Genomic DNA, 12,079 nt, shown 5'->3' with positions numbered 1-12,079 from the left:
TGGGTTGTTTCCATGTTTTCTCAGTTATAAATAGCACTGCCATGAACATTGGAATGCATGTATATTTTCTGTTTAGAATTTTCATTTTTGGGGGTACATACCCAGGGAGTGGAATTGCTGAATTAATATAGTAGCTGTATTTTTGCTTTTTTAAGGACCTTCCATACCACATGGGTTTATTTCTGAGCTTTCTATTCCATGTTATTGACCTATGTATCTATTTTTGTGTGTGTACCATGTACTGCTTTGATTAATATAACTTTGTAGTATAGTCCAAAGTCAAGGAGTGTGATTCATTCAGCTCTCTTCTTTTTCAAGGTTGTTTTTGCTATTTGGGATTTCTTTTGTTTCCAAACAAGCTTATTTTTTTTTTATTCCAGTTCAGTGAAAAATGCCAGACATATACCCTAATGTTCATAGCAGCACTACTTAGAATAGCCAAGACATGGCTAAATGTCCATCAACAGATGAATGTGTGTATATACATATACATGCATATAAATTGAATATGATATATACATGAAAATGAAAATTACTTTTCATTGATATAAAATGAAACATTGTAAATCAACTATACTTCAACCAAAAAATAAATTTATGTGGAAGACATATTTAAGAAAATTATTATTTAAAAAGGGAGGAGTAAAGGAAGTGAAGGTTTCTGCACTTCATACAAAATAAGTAAAAATATACCAATAGATTATGAAAAATTATATACACATAATGTAATGCCAATAACAATTACTGAAAAAGCTATATATAAGGTTAAACTCAAGCACAAATAGACATTAATAAAAAAATCAAACTCTAGAAAATGTTTAAGTAACCCACAAGTAGATAGAATTAAAAAAGAGAAAAATGAAAAATAAAACAAAGTTATTTGCTGAGACACATCTGATAAGGATTGGTATCTAAAATATACATAGAACTCTTACATTTCACCAAAAAGAAAATAACCCTATTTTAAAATGTGGCAAGGATCATAACAGACACCACACCAAATATATACAGATAACAAATAAACATATGAAAAGATAATCCAAGCCCCATGTAAACAGGGAAATGTAAATTAAAACAACAATGAGATACAACCACACATTAAAATGTCAAAAATCCAGAACTCTGACAAAATCAAATGCTAGTGAAGGTGTGGAACAACACTAGCTCATATTCATTGCTGGTGGGAATGCAAAATGGTAGCTTCTTGGAAAATTAAACATACTTTTACCATCTGATACAGCAGTCTCAGTCTCTGGTATTTACCCAAATTGGAAACTTATGTCCATACAGAAACATGCACACAGATGTTTATAGTGGCTTTATTCATAGCTGCTGAAAACTGCCAAAATTTGGATGCAACAAAGATTTTCTTTAGTAGGTGAATAGATAAATTGTAATATACCCGGACAATAGAATATTATTCAGCTCTAAAAATAAATGAGCTAGCATCATGGAAAGACATAGAGAACACTTAAGCAGATATTACTAAGTGAAAGAAGTCAATATGAAAAAGCTACATACCAAAGAAAAGAATATTGTTTTTATTTTTCCATATTTTAACATTTTTGCAGTTATCATTTTTGAGATATAAAATCTAAATTCTATTAGTGATTAAAATTTCATTTTTCAACATGTTTGTCAACATTTAAATCCTTATTTGTCAATTAAAAAATTAGATATATGAATCAAATTATATTTTCATTACCTATGAATTATTAATGTTAAAATTTTACATACCATTTTTAAATTAAAAAGTGAAAATAATAGGAAATGATAGCTTATTCCATAGCCATGGAAATGAATAACTAAACAGATTAATAAACTTTCCTATGCTTAAAATATTTTTAACACTAATGGAGAACTTAGTATTCATAGAGCAAACCATGCACGAACCATAAAGTTGAAACTATAACAATAACTTTTAGAGATCTCTACTCAAATATAAGTTTATTGAAAATACTTTTAATTTTTATGACTCTGCCAACATGTAATTGAAATTATTTCATTAAACAAAAACCAAACCTTAGAGTCATGACCAAATACAGTTATGGAAATTATAAACTGATTATTATTTTCAAATAATTTCCAGACAATGAAAAGAAGTTATAGTTCATAACAGCATTGCTCACACACAAAGATTCAAAGCCTAGATTCTTAATCAAGCAAAATTGCTGCCTTGAAAACTATTCTGAGAACTACTTGACATTTAACCACCTTTCTGTATTAAAAATGCAATGCATTTTCTACCTATTTTTTTTAGTAATAAACACCATGTTTCAGAACATAGAGATCATAGATAGAAAAAGAAAGCTTTAACAAATCAGTTTTTGACAGATATTATGGCAAAGAATATTCAAAGCATACAATTTTTATCCTTCCTGGATAAATTTAAAGAATGAAATGGGAAAGCCTAGTTTTATTGTTAACTTGCTATAATGAAAGAATGAATGATTTGAACAAAAGTTGCTCCTATGATGCTGAGAAAGGTACAGGAAATGAATAAAAGGAGATGACCAGAAGAAAATTCCCAAATTCCACAGAGGCCTCTCCAGGTATAAAGAAGTGAGCACAACTTATTAGAGTTCTGAAAGAATAAAAAAAAAAAACACAATTATTTCTTTAAGTAACATATTTCTCTTTTCCTTTCTATATAGTCTATTTTGATATCTCTCTTGTGGGGTTAGGATTCTTTGGGATGATTTGGATATGGGATAGAGTTACAGAGTAGGTAGAACCAGAGTTACTGCATGCAGGATTTGTTCGAACTTAAAACTATAGGATGCTTCAGAGTAACTGAGCTATAAATCAACACAGTTTTTAGTGTATTTGGAGAGAGAGATTGCAATTTCCCAGAGCTGTATTTTAAATGCATTCATTTTACAGTAATATGCATGGAAAGTATGTTGAGTGGATGAGGGTTACTTAAATCAGAATCAAACTTGTAGAGAAATTTGTATCTCCCTTTTCTAGTCAAGAATTAGTATTCCCCTTTCCCCCACCCCCCAGACTCCTAACACAGACTTCTTTGACATTTTGCATTGCAGGCAGATTCTTTACCAACTGAGCTATCAGGGAAACCCGTAACTCTTCTTACAATGTACCAACTAGGGGACTATTGATTACATCAGTTCCATTCAGTCAGTCACTCTCTGAGATCCAGTACACACAATTAATTTTAAAGTATCCTTCAGAAAGTCCCCCAAGGAAGAAATTACATATTATTTATTATCTAAATAGAGAATGGCGTTGGTGTACTTAACCTTAAAGTAAACTTAGGAAGATAATCACAGATATCAGACAGTTCTCTAAATGCACTTTCTAATGTTAGAAGGCTAATAAAATTCTAGAGTTCTGAATTTACACTAGACAAGACAATCTTTCATCATATACCTTAGGAGTAGCCAATTGTCTTGGTTTTCCTAGGACTGTCCCAATTTTAAGACACAAATTTCTGCATTCCATGAAACTCCTAAGTCTTGAGCAAATCGGTATAGTTGGTTAGCCTATGCATGCTGCATGCATGCGTGCGTGCTAAGTCGCTTCAGTCATATCCTACTTTGTGAGACCCTGTGGACTGTAGGCCACCAGGCTCCTCTGTCCACGGGATTCTCCAGGCAAGAATACTGGAGTGAATTGCCATGCCCTCCTTCAGGGGATCTTCCGGACCCAGGGATCGAACCCCTGTGTCTTGTTCCTGATCTTAGAGGTAGTGATTTCAGTTTTTCACTGAATCAGTTTTTCAGTGAGTATGATACTAGCTGTAGGTTGTTATATATGGTCTTCATTATGTTGAGCAAGGTTCCCTCTATGCCCTTTCTGGAGGGTTTTTATCATAAATGGGTGCTGAAATTTTCAGAGAATTTTTCTGCATCTACTGAGATGATCATATGGTTTTTAGTCTTCAATTTGTTATATCACACTGATTTATTTGCAAATGTTGAAAAAATCTTGATCCCTGGAATGACTCCCACTTGATCATGGTATGTGATCCTTTTAATGTATTATTAGATTGGCTTCCTGGTATTTTGTTGAGGATTTTTGTGTCTATGTTCATTACTGATACTGGCATGTAATTTTCTTTTTTGTGTTACCGTTTCTGGTTTTAGTGTCAGGGTGATGGTGGCCTCATTGAGAATGAGTTTGGTCATGCTCCTTCCTCTGCGATATTTTGAAGAGTTTCAGAAACATTCTTTTCTAAATGTTTGATAGAATTTGCCTGTGAAGCCATATGGTTCTGTACTTTTTTGTGTTGGAAGTTTTAAAGTCAGTTTCTATTTCAATACTTGTGACTAGTCTGTTCATATTTTCTATTTCTTCCTGGCTTAGTCTTGGAAGGTTGTACCTTTCTAAGAATTTGTTCATTTACTCTAGATTGCCCATTTTATTGGTGTATAGTTTCTTATAGTAGTCACTTTCATCCTTTGTATTTCTGTTGAGTCCATTTTAACTTTTACTTTTTCATTTCCAATGTTGTTGATTTGAGTCCTATCCTTTTTTTTTTTTTTTTTTTTTTTTTTGATCCCTTGATGAGTCTGGCTAAAGGTTTATCAATTTCAACAAATTTTTTTTAAATTTGTATGGAGAGACCCTGAATAATCAAAGCAATCCTGAGAAAGAAAAATGAAGCTGAAAGAATCAGAGTACCTGACTTCACACCATACTACAAAGTCACCATAATAGTACAGTACTGGCACAAAAAAACAGAAATAAAGACCAATGGAACTTGATAGAAAGCCAGAAATAAATGCATGAACCTATGATCATTTAATCTACAACAAAGGAGCCAAGAGTATACAATGGAAAAAAGATAGTAACTTCAATAAATGGTGCTGGGATAACTGGACAACTACATGTAAAACAAATGAGAACATTCTTTAACACCATACACAAAAATAAACTCAAAATGGATTAAAGATATAAATGTAAGACCAGATACTATAAAACTCTTAGGGGAAAACATAGGCAGAACATTCTTTGACATAAATTGAAGCAATATATTTTTCGATCTCCTGGAATAATGGAAATAAAAAGATAAATAAACAAATGGGACCTAAATAAACTCAAAAGCTTTTGCACAGCAAAGGAAATCATAAACAAAACAAAAGACAACTCACAGAATAGGAGAAAATATTTGTAAACAATGTGACTGACAAGGGATTAATCTCCAAAATTTACAAACTGCTCATGTGGCTCAATATATTTATTTATTTATATATATAAACCAATCAAAAAATGGGCAGAAGACCTAAATAGACATTTTTTCCAAAGAAAATATACAGATAGCCAAGAAGTACATGAAAATATGCTCAATGTCACAACTTATTAGAGAAATGCAAATCAAAGCTACAATGAGGTATTGCCCCACACCAGTCAGAATGTGTGTGTTAGTCCATCAGTCGTGTCTGACTCTTTGAGACCCCATGGACTGTGACCCACCAGTCTCCTCTGTCCAAGGAGTTCTCAAGGTAAGAATACTGGAGTGGGTTGCCATGCCCTTCTCCAGGGGATCGTCTCAACCCAGGGATCAAACCTGTGTCTCTAGCATTGCAGGCAGATTCTTTACAGACTAAGCCATTAGGGAAGACCTCCAGTCAGAATAGCCATCATCAAAAAGTCTACAAACAATAAATGTTGGAGAGGGTGTGAATAACAGGATACCCTCCTACACTGTTGGTGGGAACGTAAGTTGGTAGAGCCACTATGGAGAACAGTATTGAAGTTCCTTAAAAAACTAAAAATGCAGCTACCATATGAACCAGCAATCCCCCTCCTGGGCATATATCTGGAGAAAACCATGGTTTGAAAGGATACACGCATCCCAATGATCATTGCAGCTTTGTTTACAATAGCCAAGATATGGGAGCAATCTAAGTGTCCATCAACTGATGAACAGATAAGGAAGTGACACATATATACAATGGAATATTACTCAGTCATTAAAAAAATAAAATAATGCCATTTCCAGCAACATGGATGGACCTGGAAATTATCATACTAAGGGAAGTAAGTCAGACAGAGAAAGAGAAATATGATATTGTTTATATATGGAATCTAAAGAAAAATGATACAAAGGAGCTTATTTACAAAATAAAAAAAAAAGACTCACAGACTTAGAGAACAAACTTATTGCTACCAGGGGAATGGATTGGGGGGATGGATAGATTGGGATGTTGGGATTCACATACATACACTGGTAATTTTAAAACAGATAAGCAACAACCACAATATTGTAATAAATTTTCCTCCAATTAAAATAATTAAAACAAATTATTTAAAAATAATTAATTAGAAAAAAGATAAGCAACAAGTACCTACAGTAGAGCATGTAGAACTCTGCTTAATATTATGTGGCTGCTTGGATGGGAGGGGCGTTTGGCAGAGAATGGATACACGCATATGTATGGTTGAGTCCCTTCACCATTCACTTGAAACTATCACAGCAGTGTTAATTGGCCTCACTCTAATACAAAATAAAAAGCTTTTAAACAACAAGGGAACTATACTCAATATCTTGCTTTAAGTCAAAATGGAAAAGAATTTGAGAAAAGAATATATATATATATACATATGTATAAGTGAATCACTTTGTTGTACATTTGAAACCAACACAATGTTGTAAATTAGTGATGTTTCAATTTAAAACTCATATAAAATATAAAAAATGAAATAGATAACCAACAAGGACCTACTGAATAGCACAGGGAACTCTGTTCAATATTCTGTAATAACTTAAATGGGAAAAGAACTTAAAAAAGAATAGATACATGTGTATATACATTATATATATATATATATATATATATATATGAATAACTGAATCACTTTGCTATACACTTGAAACTACTGTAACATTAATTTATTTTTCTGTTCTCCATTCATTTTATAATTTTTTTAAATGGAAGATAATTGCTTTACAATATTGTTCTGGTTTCTGCTGTACAACACAAATCACCCATTACTCTCCCCTTCCCCATATATATATATGTATATATATGTATATGTATATAAATTTAGGGGTTGCAGTCACCAGATGCCATACATACACACATACACACAGATATATCCCTTCCCTCTTGTGCCTCCCTTCCACCGTCCTACTGACATAACATTGCTAATCAACTACACTTAAGTATAAAATAATTTTTTAAATGCACAAAGCAACTCTTAAAAAAAGAAATGTTTTGATTTGTCTAGTGTATCAGTGGACTTTTCTTAAGCTCAGTTAATTTGCATGGGGCACTGGCAGGTCTAGGGAACATTATAAAGGAAGAGATAGAGCAATAAACTTAACTTTTACCAAACCTCAGCTATCTGAAGGCCTATGGTTTTGAGAAGACAACAGTTCTTATCATGAGGTTTTTGTGTTTCTTTTACTACATAATGTCACATTGGCCTAAATCCCATGGAGAGGTGGTAGAGTGGAGAAAAGAAAGTGAAGTCACTCAGTTTGTCTGACTCTTTTTTTTTTTTTGGTAGATAAAAATCATTTTTTTATTAGTTGGAGGCTAATTACTTCACTTGTCTGACTCTTATTAAGGACAGAAGGAGAAAGGGGCAACAGAGGATGAGATGATTGGATGGTATCACTGACTCAATGGATATGAGTTTGAGCAAACTCGGAGATAGTGAAGTACAGGGAAGCCTGGCATTCTGCAGTTCGTGGGGTTGGGACATGACTTAGCAACTGAACAACAACAAATCACTTATAAAAGAGATTGCAAACTGGTAGCAATAAGGGTAAATCTAGGACACAGACTTGTTTTGGACCACATGTGTTTTAACAAATGGTTAAGTAAGCAAAGGGAGACTTGCGGTTGCTGATGGAACACTTCTGTATCTTGATCATGATGCAGGTTACATGAATGGACATGTGAGAAAATTACATTAAACTATAAACACACATATATAGATGCCTAAATGAGGGCATGTGAAAGTGGTAAAATATAAATATGTTTTCTGGATTTTAGTAGTGTCAATTTCCATGTTTTGATATTATATTTTAGTTATGCAAGATTCTCTCATTGAGAGAATTAGGTGAAGTTTACATGGGGCCTCCCTGTACATTCATCTATAACTTCCTGTGAACCTGCAATTATTTCAAAATTAAAAAAAAGAAATTAAAATCTATGTTGCAGAGAAGAATTGAAATACCAGTTGATACACTACCTCTACCCATCTGGATACTAAATTTTTCCAGTCTATCCAGTAAGTTTCCTAGCCCCCACCAAAGTTCTGCGTTGAGAATTGAGCAAAACACTATAAAAACAAGAAACAAAATAATCACCATCTTAAGTATTAATTTTAAAATTGACTGTTGTAAGTGAGAGAATCTGCATACATTTTTACAGAATACATTCTCTTTCTGAAAAATAGTCATCATAAGCTTGGTGGGAGGATCACATGGACAAGAAAATCTGAGACCTAGGAAGAATAATCCTCAATTAATCAAATGACTAGTGTTCTCCATCAGGATGCCAGATAAAAATGGACTCAATGTCCTGTTATCTTTTCTATTACTACATGTTAAGGATACTTATCAATGAGACTTAAACAGGAGTTACATTCTTCTTTTTTTTTTTTTTTAAACACTGCTTAACCTCCTGCCTTTGAGATGAAAGATCCTATGTTGACAATAGTTGTTTCTACAGCCTGGGGTGCAAAAGTCCTGTAGAATAGAGATATGCAAGACTCCTCAAAAGATGTTGTGATGTGAAGGGAAGTGAAAGCATTAAGATTTCCAAAGTGAATTCTTAACAAGCAGACCCAGAAAAAAATTCATGTGGGATCTCCCATGGTCCTATTATAACGCTGCAAATTTTACAGCCAAGCCTTCAAAATTATCTGTATCTTCAACAAATCACCTTTGGAGGACTATCATCTACCAGGCACTGTTTTAAGCACTGGCAATAAAGCAGTGAAAAGAGTCAACAATAATTCTTGCTCTTATGAAGCTTACATTCCAACATATATATATATGGGTGGGTGTGCATTTGTGCACATGTTCATGCAAATATAGCTGGGAGAGGAACAGTTTGATAGGCCATGAAAAATGAGATAAATAAAATATATAGTATATTAGATCATGATAAATGTTCTTGAGCAAAATAGAATAGTGAAGGAGATAGAAAGTATCTGAAGCATGGTAAAGAGGCAAGCAAGTTTAATTTTACAGGCTTCTTAGTAAAGTGCTTGGGACAGGCTTTATATATCCAGAAGAAATTTTTGTGTAAAAATTGAAGGTGAAGGGATGAGGCATGTTAACAAACTAGGGGAAGCACATTCTAGATATAGCAAGTGCAAAGACCCTGAAGTGTGATTTGTTTGGTGTGATGCAGGTACAGAAAGAATATTACTGTGGCTCTATTTAAGTAATGAGGGGACAGTAGTAAAAGATGGAGTGAGAGAGATAATGGGGATTTGTGAGGTTAATTGTACCCATTCGGGCCCAGTTTCCAGAGCAGACAAAAAGTATCCACAACTGTAAGTCAGTTTTTTCCTTGTGATGAGAACTAGAATTTACTCTCTTAACAACTTTATATGTAACATATAGAAATGTTAATTTACAAATTAAATTATATATATATGTATTTATAAATAATATATGTATATATATTTATAAATCTCCATAAACAGTAAAGGTTGGAGGCACATGTGTAGTCTTGGTTAAAGAAAATTTAGTCATATGCCACTATATCCCCTAGAGCCCCTATACTGTGTTTTTAGCTGAAGGGAAAGTGGGGTTCATTTACCTGTACCAGAAAACCAGATTTGGGTCTTCAGAAAGATTCTCTTTCTTTCATGTTTAGTTACAGCATAGAAGCAATCTAACGCCTATTGTACTGTATCTGAAATTTAAATGAATTGTAACAGAATGACCTTATATTTAAGAAAAACTCCCTTCTCCCACCTCCTTTGCACAAAATTTTTCTAGAAAACCTTGCACTTCTATCATAGTATAATTTTTTGTCTCAGTTTTTTGGCCACACCGGTGTCAGACATTTTGGTAGATGAATAGTGGGAGCGGACACCTGGTATGAATGTTGCTTCATCCTCAACTTGTATGTTGCTGTCTCCCTTGTAGCACTAATCTAGAGGAAGTCTGCTTGGCTCCCAGAACCTGAGAGCCTGAAATCCCCAGCCCTATCCTACTCCAGTCCCTGCCTGAGAGAAAGAGGCAGAGAGCCCTACCATCCTGGTTAGCTCACTTTGGCTCAGGACAGGGACTTCCACATATGAATATAGCTGATAATTTCCAGACCTGACACTACAGATTAGATTAATGGGAAATTCACCCACTTCAGACTGGGGCTTGCCAATCCGTCTCTGCAGGGGAATCTGACCTTTCACAGTATTGGGGAATATGTAGTAACACCTGGCAGCAGCAATACTCAGCAGCACAAAGCAACATCTTAGGCAGCAATCAGTGGTTCAACCGAGCGATCTGGGAGAAGAAGTTAATCAGCTAGTTGCAGCTAAAGAGTTTGTGTGGGGGTACAAAGGTGGTTTCTTCAGCATTGGAGCTCCCACTGTTGTAAACAAGCAGAACCTTATGGGGCCTCCTGGGACTGACCCCCTCCGCCAAGTTCTCTGCCTGCCTCTTGTTTGTATAAAAATGTAAGCCTCCGAGGCCTTCCCAGAGTTCGAAATAATACGTTTAATCAGAGAAATGACTCTCATTCAAACAAAGGAAACAAAGGAACAACAGGAACAAAGGAAAACAGTTAAGCAAGACAAAATAATAGTAGTTGAGCCATTAAACACAGTCAAGGACCTTTAGTTCCTCCTTAAGAGCTATAGGTAAAATTCTGAGCCATGTCCTTTGAGCTGTTTTGCAGATCATAAAAGTTCCAACAGATGGAAGGAGTTAACTGCATGCTGACCACAAGCACATGTAGATGCCAGACCAGTTGGAACAAGAAGGTCTATTTTGTTGATTCTCAATTACCTCACCAACAACTAATCAGAAGAATTAGGAGTTCTGATGTTTTAAGCACTAACTGCCTAGACTCCTAGTTTGGTACCTATAGTAAATGCTGCAGTCAATATTTCACCACAATTGGTGTCAGTAGTTTGGCTTTACTCTGTGAGAATGAACAGACTCATATTTGGTTCAGTAACACTTTGTGGAAATGAAAACCCCAGGGTTGTTTTGATAAAGGGTAGTTTTTCCAGCAGTCATGTATGGATGTGAGAGTTGGACTATAAGGAAAGTTGAGGGCTGAATAATTGATGCTTTTGAACTGTGGTGTTGTTGAAGACTCTTGACAATCCACTGGACTGCAAGGAGATCCAACCAGTCCATCCTAAAGGACATTAGTCCTGAATATTCATCAGAAGGACTGATGCTGAAGCTGAAACTCCAATACTTTGGCCACCTGATGCGAAGACCTGACTCATTTGAAAAGACCCTGATGCTGGGAAAGATTGAAGGTGAGAGGAGAAGGGGATGACAGAGGATGAGATGGTTGGATGGCATCACAGACTCAATGGACATGAGTTTGAGCAAGCTCTGGGAATTGTTGATGGACAGGGAGGCCTGGTGTGCTGCAGTCCATGGGGTCACAAAGAGTCAGACACGACTGAGTGACTGAACTGAACTGAACAGTTTCAATACACCCACATAAAGAGGGTAAAGTCACAGGATTTATTACTTACAAAAATCTCAGAATGATGGGGAAGGTAGGAGGAAATGGAGAGGAAATAAACCAGGGGAAAGGAAGTCTCCCATCCCACATCAATAGTGAGCAGGAAATGGAGAGCAGGGTAGCAATCATTTATTACTTATAAGGTAGTTGGGACACAGATCACTAATTTTTGGAGGGCTTAACCCTAAATGGTTATTTATAGGTGCCTTGGGAAAATTAAAGCAGGAATATGTGGGAATCCTAAGCTTAGGTCCTTTCTAAATGCCAGGTTCTGGGTGTGAGCAGGGTTGTCATACTGTTAAATGCATAGGCAACACCTCAAAATAGCTGTTTTCTTATCACAGCCATTTGCTCCTGATAATGTCGTTATCAGATTTTCAAAAATTACTAATTTCATCTCTTTGTTTTTTATTTTCTAGTTGTTGATCACTTTG

Source organism: Muntiacus reevesi, chromosome X (genome assembly GCF_963930625.1).
Source record: "Muntiacus reevesi chromosome X, mMunRee1.1, whole genome shotgun sequence".
Classification (NCBI taxonomy): Eukaryota; Metazoa; Chordata; class Mammalia; order Artiodactyla; family Cervidae; genus Muntiacus; species Muntiacus reevesi.
Note: the sequence above shows the minus strand (reverse complement) of the source record.